Consider the following 17413-nt stretch of genomic DNA (forward strand, 5'->3'; position numbering starts at 1 on the left):
AAACCAGGCATGACGAAAACTACTGTGACCATGGAACTGGTAGGAGTCAGGGAAGAGTGATATGTCCTACTCACTCCATACCACCAGGCCCGCTTGCATACCCACTGGTGCAGGGAACATTGACCAGGGAACTCAGAGGAGCTATGAAGCAGGGATCTGAACTATTCCCTCCATACAGAAGTGCCTGCCCACCTATACCCTGAATTTTTATTTTATTTTACTTTTTTTTTTTTTTTACTAGTAATGTACACAGTGTACAGACAGCCACTTTGGCACTATCATTAGCCTCCTCTCTGTCCACTCCCCTCTGCAGGGACATTTGTAGTTGGGAAATGTGGGTTGTGCATTGTGGGGTTAGCCAGCAGTTATGGGTAAGAAACAATGTCTCTGTGCATAATGTTCCAACATGTAGCTCTAACAATCATTTTGCTTCCTCTTACACAGATTTCCATGAGCCATGCTACATTTGTTCTAGGTCTACTTCAGTGATGAGGTATTGTAAACCTCTGTGTCTCTGGGTATCTGGTTTGGTAGCAGTTGAGTGTTCTCTGTGTCTAACTCCTTCACTCTTCTGCTGGTACCAGGTACACCAAGAAAAAAGTATTCTTGCTCATTTTCCCAAATACTCTTGGTTCCACCTGGGTCCCTGGTGAGGTGTGATGTGCTGATTCCTTCATCAGGACCTGCATCCATAAGAAAAAGAGAAGCAAATTCTCCAAAGGAAAGTGAAGTCAGCACCAGGTAAATGGGATATCCATTATTATTTTAGAGAGAATTTAGTAGATGTAGACTCTCTCGTAGGCCATGATTGGTAGGAGCTTGATAATGGAGACCAGTCTTGTTTTTGAGATATGGTTCTGGTTTGTTTACTAGCTCCAGGTATGAGTCCCATTCCACAAGCAGATCAGTTAGCCAAATCAAAAATGGTTTATTACCCAACATGGCTGTGTGCCACTACTGTACTTGTGTGAGCATCATGTCAGGTTGTTTGCTACTGAGTAGCTTAGAGCATGAGTTGCTTGGACAGATATTGGCCATTTTCCCACAGTTTCTCCTGTAGCACCTTCTGGCACTAGATGAGCTAGCTGTATGGGGACTGACTGTCTTCCAGTTTCCAGCCAGGTGACTCCATGTTCCATACCAACAGAATATGGTGTCTTCAGCAGTAGGGTCTTACCACTAACTTTTGGTGGGTAATCAAGTACTCTTTTAGAAATCTGTCCTGTTTTGGGAAAACTTGTATGTCTTTTTTGAACAACAACTTATTGTGGATGTTAACCAAATGCTGGTACTAGGAGTTACAGGCCATTGCCAAGGAACAGAAGTAAGAAAAAAGATAGGTAATATTAAAGAGATAAAGAGAACAGATAGCAGAAGTTTAAAGAGAGAGACAGAAGATTAAGATTAGTCTTGCTGGGTATGATGGCACACGCCTTTAATCCCAGCACTCGGGAGGCAGAGGTAGATGGATCACCATGAGTTCAAGGCCGCCCTGAGGCTACATAGTGAATTCCAGGTCAGCCTGAGCTAGCGTGAGACCCTACCTTGAAAAACCAAAAAGGTAAAAAAATAAAAGATTAGTCTTCATCATATCCTTTCCAGGTCCCTGTGATTCAGGTGTTCCTTCTATGAGCCTGATGAAGGTTCAGCCATTTAGTCTGCTTTCAGGATGTAGAATTTTATTGTATTCTTGACATTTGGGTACAATTTTGTGTTCCATACTCCCACCTTTACCTCCCCTTTGGCCCCACCCTTCCTATTGTCTGGTCCTTGAGATGCTTATTAGGTATGTCAATATCTCAAGCAGATTCAGGTTAGGAGCCACAGATGAATGAGACCATACAATGATTATCTTTCTGTGACTGGGTGAGTTCACTAAGAATGATCTGTTCCAGGTTTGACCATTTTTCTTCAAATTTCATTATGCCATTTTTTTTTTTCTTGCTGCTGTGTAGATTTCTATCATGTAGATATACAACATCTTGGTTGTCCATTTATCTAGTGAAGTACATCTAGGTGGATTCCAGCTCTTATTATTATTAATTGAGCAGCAATGAACATGGTTGAGCTAATGTCTCTGAACTGAGGCATGGAGCTTTTAGGGTAAATTCACATTAAGGGAATAACTGCATCTGTTGGTGACTCTATAGTCAGCCTCTTTAAGAATCTCAATATTGCTTTCCTTAATGGTTGTACCATCTTAAATTCCCAACAAGAGTGAATGAGGGTTCCTTTTTTTTTTTTTTTTTAACACCCTCACCAGCAATTGTTTTCATTTGATTTTTAAAGGTTTTTATTGTTACTTGGGTAAGGCAGAATTGCATAGTTGTTTTAATTTGCATTTCCCTGATGATTAGGGGTGATAAATATTTTCTTAAGCGTGTGTTTGCCATTTGTATTTCTTCCTCTGAGAACTGCCTTCACAGTTCTTTACCCCATTTTGTGAGTGGTTTGTTTGACTTTTTATTGTTTAGGTGTTTGAGTTCTTTGTAGAATATAGAAATTTACCCTCTGTCAGTTGTATAGCTTGCAAAATTTTTCTCCCATTCTGTGGACAATCTATTGGCTCTGATTTTTGTACAGTTGTCCATGAAGAAACTTTTGATGAGATCCCAATAGTTGAATGATTGACTCAGTTCCTGAGCTACTGTTGTTTTAGGAATTCTTTCCCTTTCCTATATCATGGAAAGTTCTTCCTATTTTTTCTACCATTTATAGCCAAGATTCAGGTTTTATATATATGTCTTTGATTCATTTGTACTTGATCTTTTGTATGGTGAGATGTGTGGATCAAATTTCATTTTCCTGCATATTGTTATACAGTTTGTCCAGCACCATTCATTGAAGATGCTGGCTTTTGTCCAGACTACATTGTTAGGGCCTTTGTCAAATATCAAGTAGCTGCAGTTACTTGACGCAAAGTTAGGTCCTCAATTTTGTTCCATTGGTCTATAATGCTGTTTTTATACCAGTACCATGTTGTTTTTATTACTATGGCTTTGTAATACAGTTTTAGATCAGGTATAGTTATGCCTCCAGAGGTGTTAATTTTACTGAGGATATGTTTGGATATCTGAGGCCTTCTGCCATTCTGTGTGAATTCTGAGATCATTTTTGCCTATCTCATGAATAAAAATGTTGAGATTTTTATTGGTATTTCATTAAATATGTATATTGCCTTTGGTAAGATTGCCATTTTCACAATGTTGCTCGTACCTAACAAGGAGCATGGGAGGTCATTCCATCTTCTCAAGTCCTCATCAGTTTCTTTCTTGAGTGTTTATATGCTTTCAATACATAGGCCTTTCACATCCTTGATATTTTATTTTCTTGTTATTGTTTCTATGTAAAATGGGACAATATTGTTTATTTCTTTCTCTGTATCTTTGACTTTTGCATATAGAAAGGCTACTGATTTTGTATATTGCTTTTGTATCCTACTACTTTGCTGAAGGAGTTAATCACATTTAAGTTTTGAGATGGAGCTTCTTTGGTCTCTTATGCATAGAATCATATTGTCTGAGAATAGGGCTATCCTAACTACTTATTTTACAATTTGTATCCCTTCTATTTCTTTCTCCTATTTTATTGCTTGAGCTGGGACTTCCAGTACTATGTTGAAAAGCAGAGGTGAGAGTGGACACCCCAATCTTGTTCTTGATCTCAAAGTGAATTGCTTCAGTCTCTTCCCATTAGGTACTATTTGGCATTTAGGAGCTTTATATATAGCTTTTATTATGTTGAGATATAAGCCATTCATGCCTATTCTCTACCTGATTAAAAAGTTCCCCCAAAAGATAATCCAGGACTGGATGGTTTCTCAGCTGAGTTCTATCAAACCTTCATAGAAGAGCTAAAACCAATTTTCTCAAACTATTCTGCATAATTGGAGACAAAGTAGCCCTCCATGACTCCTTTTATGAAGTTAGCATCTCCTTAAAAAATGATCTGAAAATTCATATTTAATTGCAGAAGGCTTTAGATATCCAAACATATCCTCAGCAAAAGAAACACCTCTTGTGGTAACACCATACCTGATCTAAAGCTATACTACAAAGCCATAATGATGAAAACAGCATGATACTGGAATAAAAACAGAAACACAGACCAATGGAACAGAATTGAAGATCCTAGACTTTAGGGCAAGCAACTATAACTGCTTGATCTTTGATAAAACTGCCAATAATGTAGACTGGAGAAAAGGAAGCATCTTCAACAAAAGGTGTTGGACAAATTAGATGACCATATGTAGAAAAATGGAGTTAGATGCACTAATTTTGACATACAAAAAGAAATCAATCTAAATTGGATTAAAGACCTCAATATAAGACCTGAAACACTTCAAGTACTGGAAGAAAAAATAGGAAACATGCTCCATGATACAGCACTGGGAAAAAATTAAACAAGCACCCAACCAATGGGATCTCATGAAACTAAAAAGCTTTTGCACAGACAAACACACCATAAGCAGAGCCTATAGATTACCCACTGAATAGGAGAAAATCTTTGCCAGCTATATCACAGACAGAAGCCTAATACCTAGTATCTGAAAAGAACTCAAAATACTAAAGAATAAAAAAAAAAAACAACTCACTCCATAAGTGGGGCAGAGAACTAAATAGGGAGTTCTCATAGGGAGAATTACAAATGGCTAACACACACTTAAGAAAACATTCAATGTCCCTAACCATTAAGGAAATGCAAATTAAAAGAACTATGACATCCCACCTTACCCCAGTACAGATAGAAAACAATAAAAAATCAAATGAAAACAAATATTGGTGATGCTTTGGAGAAGTAGGAACCCTCATTCACTTTTGGTGGGACTATAAGCTGATATAATAACTGTGGAAATCAATTTGGAGACTCCTGAAAAGGATGAATATAGATTTACCAGTAGACCCTGTTAGTCCCTTAGTAGTCATTTTCCCTAAAAGCTCCACATCTCAGTTCAGAAAGATTTCCTCAACCATGTTTATATCTGCTTAATTCATAATAACTGAAAACTGGAATCAACACAGGTGCCCATCACTGGATGAGTGGATAACCAAGATGTGGTATAACACATTATGGAATTCTATTCAGCAGTAAAAAAAATTTTAAATGATGCACTGAAATTTGTAGAAAGTTGGTCAAACTTGGAACAGATCATTTTATGTGAACTCACACAATCACAGAAACACAGTCATCACATGATCTCACTCATGTGCAGTTCTTAACCTGGACCGGCCCAAATTGCTTACATAACTGAATAGCATCTTGAGGCTTGGACTTTAGGCAAGGTAGGACTTCGTGGTAGAGAAAGGGGTTGGGGGACAAAATCTAAATGCAAATTGAATTGATATCATAGAATTCTATATCTTGGAAATCTAACTAAAAGATATACCCCTCAAACAAGCCTTAGATGGAGCACCTGAATCTAAGGGACCTGGAGAGAGTGAGATGAAACCTAACCTTAAGTTTCTTTTTTTTTCCTCTTTCTTCTCTGACTTTTTCTTTTTATTTTTTCTTTGCCCTTAATGCTGGTCTATAACTCCCAGTAACAGGATGTGGTCTACATCCACAATGAGTTAGAGAGATCTACTAGATATCCCAAAATAAATAAGACAGACTTCTGTCAGAGCACTTGATTACCCACCAGAGATCAATGGTAAGACCCTACTGCTGCGGATACCAATCACTGTTGGCATAGACCATGGAGAGACATGATTGGAATCCAGAGGACAGTTAATCCTCAAACAATTATCCAATCTAGTGTTGGAAGGTGCTACATAGCGTCCAGCATATGTCCAAGCAACTCAAAGTCTAAGTGACTCAGAAGCAAACAATCTGACAAGATGCTCACATAAGTTCAATAGTGGCACACAGCCATGGGGTGAAACCAATTGCTCTTGGATTGGCTAAGAGATCTCCTCAGTGAAAAGGAAACAATACCTGGAACTGGGAAACAAGTCAAAATCATATCCAGATAATGATGCTGCTTTCCATTGTCAAGCTCCCACTAACCTTACACTATGAAAGTGTCTAAACCCTTATAATTCTCTGTAAATTATTAATGGTTATCCAATTTAACTGGCTCTGGACTTCACTGTTCATTGGAGAATCTGCTTCTCTTTTTCAGATGGGAACTGGACTTGAGGAGATAAACAACCCAGCACACTCCACGCCAGCCCCAGCTGAAACCACAAAGGAACTGGGGAAATGAGCAAGAATGCTGCTCTCTTAGTTAAGCTGACATCAGCACAAGGGCGATACTGAGGACACTCAACACCTACCAAACCAAAAATCTAGATGCTCCTAAGTGCCCATCACTGAAGTAGACTTAAAATGCCCTCAGCATGGCTCAGGGAATTTTGTGGAGGAGGGTGTGGAAAGATTGTTAGAGCCATAAGTTGTGACATTTTGTAAAGAGACATTGCCTCTCCTTCATAACTGACTGCTGTTCCCATAATTTATGACTCACAGTTCCATGGGGTTGACCTAAATCTGCAATGATGAATTCCTCCTATTAAAAGGGGGCAGGGAGAAGGGAAAGGATGGAACCAATATGTGATGTTTACATACAAAATATCTCCATGTCTAAAAAATAAATAAGTTACTTACACACACACACACACACACACACACACACACACACACACACACACACAAAGATTTATAGCTGAAGCCCTGAGAAACAGCATCATGATTATGCCACCTAACTTTTCAAAAGAAGAAGAAAGAGATGGGAATGCAGAAGCTCTCATCCTACTCCTGTACATGCCTATGATAAGACTGAATAAGTGTCCATTTGCCTCAGTCACTGCTCTAAGTACTCCAATCTGAAACTTCTCAATGACTTTAAGAGGTAGTCAAACAGTCATTACTGCAGACTCTCAATACCTTGCCCAGATCGTTACCTAGAAAGAGATGAATCTTTAATTCTAACCTGTGTAGCTTGACCTCAGGACCTTTCTAGTTAAATGCTATGCTATATCAATTTTAGAAATGGAGGATACTGGTGTTTATAGGAATTCCCACATAGGCATTCAGCATACTGACTATCCAACTCCCAGACATGCAAATAGCTAGAGGTGGCCTATCATAGAGGAGGAAGGCTGAGCTCCAAGAATTGATGTGAGGACATCAGACTGACCTTAATGCTTTGTCTTGCCACTTTCTAGGTTCTACAGTAATTCAGTTCTAGCTTTGGTTTCTGCTGAAGTAGTTGGATGGATATGTTGCATTGTTGATGGTTTGGCTATTCCACAGATGCGCATCCTTGTGGTTTGTTTGAGTTGCAAAGCTTTTATAGTGTGAGTTCATGTTTGCTGATATAAGTGGAATCTTAGCTCATCACATGAAGATATTTTTTACCAACACAGCATATCTGAAGAAGACACCAACAGGCTATCATTCAACCCTTAGTGCTAGTGGCACATGCTTGAGTAAAAGTGACAAAATTGTCCTGCAGGCTAAAACCTGGTGGCAGTGTGGCAGACAGCTTGGGTGGCAGGGGTGGGATCGCCCTTCTTCAAAGATAGCAACAAAGTGCTCTTCTGAGTGATAGAACAGTAAACTGAAGAGATAATGAGCAATTGGTGAATTCATTAGCACAGGCAATAGGCAATTTTGACTGGAAATCAATGAGTGATTTTGATATTATCCAGTCAATTTTTGTTTCCCCTTCAGACAAGTATTTAATAAGAGAAAAAGCCTGCATGCATGCAGAGCTCATCAAATACTGGTGGTGAGCCAAACAAAGCCTTATTACCTCTTAGTAACAGTATTTGTATCAAGGGACCATTTTCTCAGAACTCCCTACCTCTGTTCCGTAACAGTGATACTTCCTTAGCTGTTTAAGAACTGTCCTTCAAACTAGAACTGTGCTCCAATATGACATGACAAATATGAGTGAGAAGCATCAAAAATATGTATTAGCTCAGCAGAAGAGAGACAATGCATGTGTTCATATAGTCATTCCTTTACAAAAGAAATGTTGGTACTTTTTAAGACATCCTGTTATGCATTGGATTGCAGAGGAGCAGTAAGAAGATAGATTTGCTTGTCATGAAAAATATCATAATCTACCAATGAAAAATAGAAAAAATATAAAATCAATATGATTACCACAGCAAAGTCTATGTTTCCAATTCAAAGACACATGCTTTCCAAGCACTATAAGAACACCATAAGTTTAGATAAGGGTTCTAAGAAGTGGAATCATAAACTGAATTTTGAAAGGAAAATATATTTAGATAAAGGGAAAAAGAATATTAATTTTTTTTAATTTTTTTACTTATTTATTTGAGAGCGACAGACACAGAGAGAAAGACAGATAGAGGGAGAGAGAGAGAATGGGTGTGCCAGGGCTTCCAGCCTCTGCCAACGAACTCCAGACGCGTGCGCCCCCTTGTGCATCTGGCTAACATGGGTCCTGGGGAACTGAGCCTCGAACCGAGGTCCTTAGGCTTCACAGGCAAGCACTTAACCGCTAAGCCATCTCCCCAGCCCAGAATATTAATTTTTTAAAAAAATTAAAAGAATTTAAAAAAATCATCAAAAACCTTTCCATGATAAAACTCAGCTTTACAATTATATAAACACAAAGCCAAACCTGTGGAGAGTACTTCAAGGAATTCCCCACACAGCAGAATCAAATAACCAAGCTCAAGTGCCTATAAGAAGCAGTTCCCAGTGATCAAACTTAGAAAACTAAAGAAAAAAATCTACATAGTCCAAGAAAATGCCATACCACATAAACCACCACAATATATGGCAGGGATTAAATCAAAACTCACAGTCTTTACCCTAAACATTAATGGTCTTAATTTACTCATCAAGAGACATAAGCTAACAGAGTGGATCACAAAAATTAGATTCCTCAATCTGCTGTCTTCAAGAAATCCACCTCACCACTAAAGACAGAAACCTCCTCAGGGTGAAAGGATGCAAAATGATATTCCAAGAAAATGGAAATAGGAAAAAACAGGCATAGCTATACTAATATTGGATAAAATAGACTTCAAACCAAAAGTAATCAAAAAAGAAAAAGAAGGCCACTTCTTCCTTATAAAGGGAATAATTCAACAAGACGATATCACAATCATCACTCTTTATGCACCAAACACAGGTGCAGCACAATTCATAAAGCAAAACCTACTTGACAACATAAATGACCACCAACTTTATCATAGTCAGGGATGTCAATACTCCATGATCAGCAATAGATCCAAACAGGAAAGTGAGAGAGCTCAACAAAGCCCTAGATCAATTAGACCTAACCAACATCTAGAGAACATTCTACCCCAAATCCATAGACTACAATTTCTTCTCAGCAGCCCATGAAACCTTCTCTAAAATAGATTATATACTCAGTCATAAAGCCTGCCTTTCTAAATTTAGGAAGATTGACATAAATTCCCACCTGATATCAGATCACAATGCTGTATTGCTAGAAATTAACAACAAAAGATGTGCCAGTAATCTCATAAGCTCCTAGAAACTGAGTAACACCCTTTTAAAGAATAAATGGGTATAGATGAAATAAAAAAAATGAAATTTTGAAATTTCTAGAAATGAATGACAATGAGTACACATAATTCCAAAATGTATGGGACACAAAGAAGGTGATCCTCAAGGGAAAATTCATAGCATTAAATGCCTTCCTAACGTCCCTAAAGACAGAGAGATCCCAAATCAATAACCTAACCTGGCACCTAAAGGCACTGGAAAACAACAAATCCAACCCCAAAACCTCCAGACAGAAAGAAATGAGTAAGATCAGAGTAGAAATTAATGAATTGGAAAATAAGGAAATTGATGAAACAAAGATCAGGTTCTTTGAAAAAATAAATAAGATATTGGTAAACCCTTGGTCAATTTGATCAAGTGAAAAAATAGAAACACTTCAAATTAACAAAATTAGAAATAAAAAAAGTGAGATCAGAATAGACATAAGTGTAATTGGAAGAATCATCAGGACTTGTTTCAATAACCTCTGCTCCTCAAAAATTGGATAATATGGAGGAAATGGATAGATTCCTGGACACATACCACCTACCAAAGCTAACCTCAGAGCAGATGAATCTCCTAAACAAAACTATCACACCCATCAAGATTGAAAATCTAATCAGCTGCCCAACTGTTTCCTGGTGTTTTCCCCTTCAGATTTCTTGAGTTTTTGAGGAGGCTTGTGTGAGGGAAAAATCCCTTTGTTACATTTCATAAGCAAGTATTTTGTTATGGTACCCTAAGGGATCTAATTTACCATATATGTAAGACTGAAAAATATATATCAAAAGATTGTCATTGTGTCAATTGTTGTATAAGACATTTGATAAAATCTTTATTTAGGAGCTGGAGAGATGGCTTAGAAGTTAAAGGTGCTGGCTTGCAAAGCCTGGTATCCTGAGTTCAAGTTCCCTGTACCTACATAAAGCAGTTGCACAACATGGCTCATGCATTTTGCAGTGTCAGAAGGTGCTGGTGTCACCATTATCTCTTTCTCTCTCCCTCTCTACTTTCAAATATATAAATAAAATATAAATACCAACCATTCATTTAAAAACTCTCATAAAACTTTAAATACAAGGGAAATTATATGTTGATAATGTTGATGATATGAAGAGCCTCATTTCAACACCTGCCTTCCTTATTCTTTCAGGTTATGTATGTTCAAATAGCCTATGGCACTCTCCAACCTTCAATATAGTGATAAATATCAACCTTTTAACAAATTTCATTCATCTGATTTATTATATTAATGATTCAATATTCTCAGTCACCTTCTGTCAACATTTACAATTCAATGGAAGGAATGTCTTCTGTTGTAAAATAGATAATTGTAGATCAAATGTGTAGAAATTAACAAGTTGCTATGTGTAGCCAATACATGGTTAAAAATTCTATAGTAGTTTGGGAATATAGAACAATAAAACTAAGTCCATGTATGCATCCTTGAATAATTTTTATGGCACTTCAACTTTTTCTGCTTTAATGAACTTCACAGAAGTTCAAAAAAAAGCAGTGATGCAACTTACTGTTGGACAAGGTTATAATTTATGATTAGTCTTTAGGTGGACAACTCTCATTGTCCTTTATTATTAATATTCTTTGGGTAATGCAGTTATAGCTTAAGTTTATTTACCTAGAAAACTATTATGTCTACTCCTATATACATGTTGATACCATTAAAATAGATAAGTGCTAAAACCTTATTTAGTTGTAATAAAAATGCTAACATCAGGTGTATTTTTAAAAATTAAATGCTGTGCTTTGTTTTAAAGTAACTAAAGTTATTCAAGAATACTTTTACTGCGCTGGAGAGATGGCTTAGCAGTTAAGGACTTGCCTGTGAAGCCTAAGGACCCTGGTTCGAGGCTGGATTCCTCAGGACCCATGTTAGCCAGATGCACAAGGAGGCGCACAAGTCTGGAGTTCATTAGCAGTGGCTGGAAGCCCTTGCATGCCCATTCTCTCTCTCTCTGTCTCTCTGTGCCTCTTTCTCTCTCTGTCACGCTCAAATAAATAAATAAAAATAAACAAAAAAATTTTAAAAAGAATATTTTTATTATAATATACTGGGAATGTGATGTGAAGCTTAATCCTTCCTAAAGGTATAATTTTACTCCCTTACTAAGGCATAGAATAATTACAAGAAGTTTTTTTCATACCACAATCTCAGAAACTGAGAGAAGATAATGAGAATGGATTCTCAGCCTTAATGTAGTAATTCTCAGTGCAGAACTTCACATTTTTAATTATTTAATAATGTCATTTAAATATTATCTGTCCTCTATTAATATTTAAAGTTCATAAAAATTCCCTGAAAAGGTAAAAATAACCAGGACATTTGCCAAAGTATCTGTGATAGCACCCATAAAGCATTTCACTGTCTTAGTACTGAGAATAGTATTTAAACCATCACTTCTCATCAATTATGTAATTTAATAAGAGTACACAGATAGGATTGGGGATATTGTTCATTTTTGGTTAAAGCAACTTGCTTACAAAGCCTGCTGGCCTGGGTTTGGTTCTTCAGTACACACAGAAAACCACAGGCACAAATTGTTAGATACATCTGGAGTTTGTTTACACTAGCAAGAGAGCCTGGCATGCCCATTCTGATTCTCGCATTCTCCCTCTTTGCAAATAAGTAAATGAAATATTTTGTTTCAATAAGAGGGTACTCAAATTTAGGCAATATTTAATGAAACAAATTTACAATTAAATATAAGTAGTGAAATATAACTAGGATTGTGCTTGGCTTCCCATTTGTCATCTATTCTTTAAGAATGTGTTCCACCTCTGGGAAGCAAATATGAGCTATTTTCATTGATCTGTTAAGTTTGACCCACCTATATAATGAATTGATCTATGTTTGCTCAAATTCCTGTGTGGAAGACCTTAACCATCAGTATATTTGTAGCCAGAAACTTTGAAGATGTTATGAAGGTTAAAGGAGGTCACACTGAGGATACTATGCCAGTGTGGGTGTTTTTATTAAAAGGAGGCACTCAGAACTCCTGCACCAGGAAGCATAGAAGGAAGTCATCTCTGAGTCAAGAGATGAAGTGAACTCTGCTCCTACCTTTACTGTGGTTTTACAATATCCAAACATGCAAGAATGTAAATTAACATTTATAAACCACACACTTACCAAACTAATGCATGTTTCCATTAGCTAATATTCACTTCTCACCCAGCTATTGTGATTCTGCTGATGTTTAAGCATGAGCAGCCTGCTTCAAGAATGTGCATTAGGACTGGAGGGATTGTTTAGTGGTTACGGCATTTGTCTGAAAAGCCAAAGGACCCAGACTCAATTCCCCAGGACTCATGTTAGCCAGATACACAAGGGGGTGCACCCATCTGGAGTTCATTTGCAGTGGCTAGAGGCCCTGGTATGCCCATTCTCTCCCCCACCCTCCGTCTCTTTCTGTCTGTCTCTGTCAAAAAAATAAATAACAAAATTAAAATTTTAAAAAAGAATGTGCATTGATAGCATGATATGGTGTTGATCCTTTTGCAAAATGCTTTTATTTTCAAATTCAACTAAGTTTTGGAGAATTAACCAGATTTATTCCTATAATTTTGTTTCAGTGTGTTAAATGCAAAGTATCCTGCTATATAACTAAATAGGAATTATCTATCCATTTATCTACTGCTAAAGGTGTAGATTATTTTCATTCAATGTCTGTCAGATAGTGCTGAATTACCCATTATTACATATACTTTATGAAGCCTATGTGTTTCCCTAGAACATGAATTAATGCTTACTCATCCATGGTTAGGTGAGTAAAATTAGGAGAAATAAAAATATTGTTGTAATGCACACTAAGTGAAAATGTATACATCTTAGTTTCTTAGAAAGGGCTTGGACCTAAGTGAGGATATCATAAATGTCATCCTGAACTTATTATCATTAGTGTTTATTTCCTATTAGCATTTTTAGTAAAATATACTGTTTTTAAAATCTTTTAACCTTGCAGATACTTGGGAGAAAGATTACTGTGTTCCTGATATAATTATTTTGCTTTGATGTTATGATGTGTCTTTCAATGGGTTTTAGTATATCTCTAATCAAGGTCTCATTGTGTATAATTATTTTATATTCATTACCAATGTGATTATGGTTTTTGCTGATGTGTTAAATGAACATCTTCTCAATAATTTCTTATTAACAATTTTCAGCAGGGCATCATGGCACATACTTTTAATCCCAGAACTCAGGAGGTGGAGATAGGAGGATCCCTGTGAGATCTTGGCTAGCCTGAGGATATGTAGTGAATTCCAGGTCAGCCTTAGCTAGGGCACAAACCTATCTCAAAAATTTGTTTTTCAGTTCATATAAGCACTTGTCTGTGAAGGCTAAAGGCCCCATTTCGAGGCTAGATTTCCCAGGACACATGTAAAGTCAGATGCACAAGGTGGCACATGCATCTGGAGTTCATTTGCAGTGGCTGAAGGCCCTGGTGCACCCATTCTCTCTATATGTATACTTCTTTCTCTCTCTGTCTGTCACTCTTAAATTAAATAAAATAAAAATAAACAAAAAAATTTTAAAGAGCACATAAGCTAACATTATTTTATTTTATTTTATTTTATTTTATTTTTCTTTATTTATTTGAAAGAGAGAGGGAAGGCAGGGAGAGAGATGGAGAAAGAGAGAGAGAGAACAGATGTTCCAGGGCCTTCAGCCCCTGCAAATGAACTCCAGATGCATGTGCCACCTTGTGCATCTGGCTTATGTGGGGTCCTGGGAAATTGCACTTGGGTCATTTGGCTTTGCAGGCAAGCACCTTAATCACTAAGGCATTTCTTCATCCCTAACCTAACATTTTTACACATAAGTGCCCATATTTATTCCCCCGAAATGTATTATAAATATTTTACTATGCTGTTTCACCAAGATCCAATTGCATGGTTCTCAATTACTTATATATCTATCTTGTTTTTTATGAGTGTATTAGTAACTGCAAGCATCAATATACTTCTTTGTAACATAAATCATATATTATGTCAGAACTCCCATGAAGCACTGACTACTTGAATAAATATTTACAAAAGTGTTTGCATAAATTATACAGACAAGAAACTAGACAAATTTTAAGTACTCATTATCTTACCACCATCAACTCAGTACAACCTTGCAGACCCATGCAGAATGCTGTTTTTCACATAAAGTGAATCACTTTTTTGATTTTGTTGCATCATAGACTATTTTCCATATTTAAAATCTTCCAGAATTTTCTTTCATAGTGGAAGTATTTTCTATATATGATTTTCAATATAGTAACTACTAGCAAAAAGTGACTATGGACTATGCAAAATATGGCTAATATTTCTGACTGAATTTCAAACATAATTTAAATCCTTTGAACTTAACTAGCCTATCTAATTAGCTATTTTTGCATAAGTCTGTGAAGAATCTGAGATTTTTACCTTACTGGCAAGATAACAATATAGCTCAAAAGCATTTGGAGGTTGCTAACTTAAGATAGCATTTTTCAATAAGATAAAAAGGACATGTTGGGCTTAAAGTTGAAGCCTTATGAACATCCCATCTGTCTCAAATTTGTTGATTTCTTCCTCAAGTGTGCAGAAACACGAAAGAACCATGGCCAATGGTCTTTTATCAGTTACTGCATTGTACAAACAGTTCTGGCATATCACATGAATAGACTCAGAATATACTCCTCAGTATAAGGTTTCTTTCATTTTGTAAAATACTGTAAGATATATTCATTATTATTTTGTATGTGAATAGTTCGTAATGGACCCTTTATTTTGTAATGTTTATTATAATCCCAGTTTATGATTATAACAAACATTTCAAAATAATTTTCCCATATATGGACACGAACATTTTGGAATACTATGTCAAATATATTTTAAATAATTTTGGCTCTCTTTTGAACATATACTTTTATTTAAGTTAAGTCACTGATTAGAACCTTGGGGCAATAGGATTTATAATGTATAGCTTTCTTTTTTAAAAAATTATTTATTTGACAGAGTGTGAGAAAAAGAGGAAGGGGGGGGGGAATGGATGCTCCAGGGTCTCCAGTCACTGCAAACAAGCTGCAGATGAATGTGACACCTTGTGCATCTGGCTTACTTGGGTCCTGGGGAATCAAACCAAGGTCCTTTGGCTTTGCAGGCAAATACCTTAACCACGGGGCAATCTATCCAGTCCTACAATGCATAGCATTGTAAGAATATGTTGGGGAACTTTCACTGGAGTTTGTTGATCATTTTCACTTTCACCATCAAGGTGTAAGAGTTCTAGTTATTTTTGTTATTCCATACCCTTGCAAGTTTTGGATTTGACATCACATTTCCATTTCTGTTAACAGAGTCACATCATGGTGTAAATTGCATTTCCCAATACACTAATAGTATTGATTTATTTTATTTGTTTTTGCTTTTCTTGTGATTATTCTAATATATTGTGTACCTATTACTAAATAGTTTGCATTTTTATTTTAATGTACAGGAGGTCTTCCTCCAGGAAAGCAGATATTGCCACACACATATAGAAAATATTTCCACCCAGAAAAGTTAATCTTATTATATGCTTAACAACAATGCAGATGAAATAAGTTTGTTATTTCATCTGATGTATCACTCTGATATTTTAGAGACATTGTTACTCAGTGAATTATTTTTTGCTTGCTACCAAGTTGTGAATGTAGTCTCTTTTATTTCTAAATATTTGTTATTTTTATGTGTATTCAAATTACATTTTTGTGCACTGTATGGGATAGGAATGAGAATATTTTAATACAAATATTCAGTAAGTATTTTATTTTGTTTTGTTTTTTGAGGTAGGAACTTGCTTTAGTTCAAGCTGACTGAGAATTGACTATGTAGTCTCAGGATATCCTCAAATTCTCAGCTATCTACCTTCTATGCCACCCGGACTCCCACCAAGTGCAACGCCCTCCACTGTGTATTCTGGACCAGCACCAACAGGATTATATACCTCTGTACCTCCCAGAAGACCACCGCCAAGACCTTCAGGATCCTTTCCTCCTTCTGGACCATCATGCCCCACCTGGTAGTCCTTATTCAACCCCAAGTGTGCCAGGCCCTGGCCCCACAGGGCTATATGCTGCACCAATATGCTCTTTCCAGAGCTACCTAGACCATATGGTGCACCCACAGATCCAGCTGTAGCTGGTCCTTTAGGTCTATGGGGATCCATGTCTTCAGGACCTTGGGCACCAGGAATGGGAGGGCAGTATCCTACTCCCAATATGCCATACCTATCTCCAGGGCCATATCCACTCCTCCTCCCCCACAAGCATCAGGGGCAGCACGACCTGTTCCATGGGGCACTGTGCCACCAGAAGCCTGGCGACCAGCGGCACCATATCCTGCCCCTACAGGATCATATCCCACACCAGGACTCTATCCTACACCAAATAATCCATTCCAAGTACCTTCAGGACCTTCTGGTGCTCTGCCAATGCCTGGTGCCCCCGCCCTCCCCCCATTTTTATCATTCAGCTAACAGTGGATGACAAGATGACGCTTTGCTTTTTGAAGTACATGTATATGTGCATGTGAATGTATATATGAAAATTGCTGGTTTCACTATGAGAGGGCATTCATGAAAGAACAACTCTTGCACCTCAGAGAACATATCTACTTCCTGTACATGGATGTATGGAACATCAAATATATACAATAAGATAAAAATGTAGACACCAACCATTCAAATGTTAATTGGTTTTTGTGGGAAACAGTGATTATGTATATTGAATAGCTCTTTGTGAAAAGATTTGTTTAAATCATGAAACTACCCTAAAGTCTAAAATGGTGTGGGTTATTGTTAGAATCAATAATTCAATTGGCGGGCTGGAGAGATGGCTTAGCGGTTAAGCGCTTGCCTATGAAGCCTAAGGACCCTGGTTCGAGGCTCGGT

The 17413-nt window shown here is 37.1% G+C and overlaps 1 pseudogene; it reads left to right on the top strand.

The window, feature by feature from the left end:
- The window catches only part of LOC101611415, a 77476-nt pseudogene extending 60477 nt beyond the window's left edge, over positions 1 to 16999 (top strand).
- Positions 17000 to 17413: the final 414 nt, after the last annotated feature.

This window comes from Jaculus jaculus, chromosome 9, assembly GCF_020740685.1.
Source record: "Jaculus jaculus isolate mJacJac1 chromosome 9, mJacJac1.mat.Y.cur, whole genome shotgun sequence".
NCBI lineage: Eukaryota > Metazoa > Chordata > Mammalia > Rodentia > Dipodidae > Jaculus > Jaculus jaculus.